Below are 226 nucleotides of genomic sequence, written 5' to 3'. Positions count from 1 at the left end.
CACATTTGACCTAAGTTTGTTTTTAGTCTACTGCAACAAGTCATTTAGCAATGTAAATTAGTTTATGCAAAAGAAATTTTTATTTTCAAAACTTACCATCATAAGAGGATATACCATTAAAGAAATACTCATTGCTTCTTAATTTTTGGTGAAATATATTGTAAGTACAGTGTTTGAATTGTTTACAAAGGAAAATGTGCATATTTTTAGATGCTAGATTTTTGTC

The sequence above is a fragment of the Penaeus monodon genome, chromosome 28 (genome assembly GCF_015228065.2).
Source record: "Penaeus monodon isolate SGIC_2016 chromosome 28, NSTDA_Pmon_1, whole genome shotgun sequence".
Lineage (NCBI taxonomy): Eukaryota > Metazoa > Arthropoda > Malacostraca > Decapoda > Penaeidae > Penaeus > Penaeus monodon.
Note: the sequence above shows the minus strand (reverse complement) of the source record.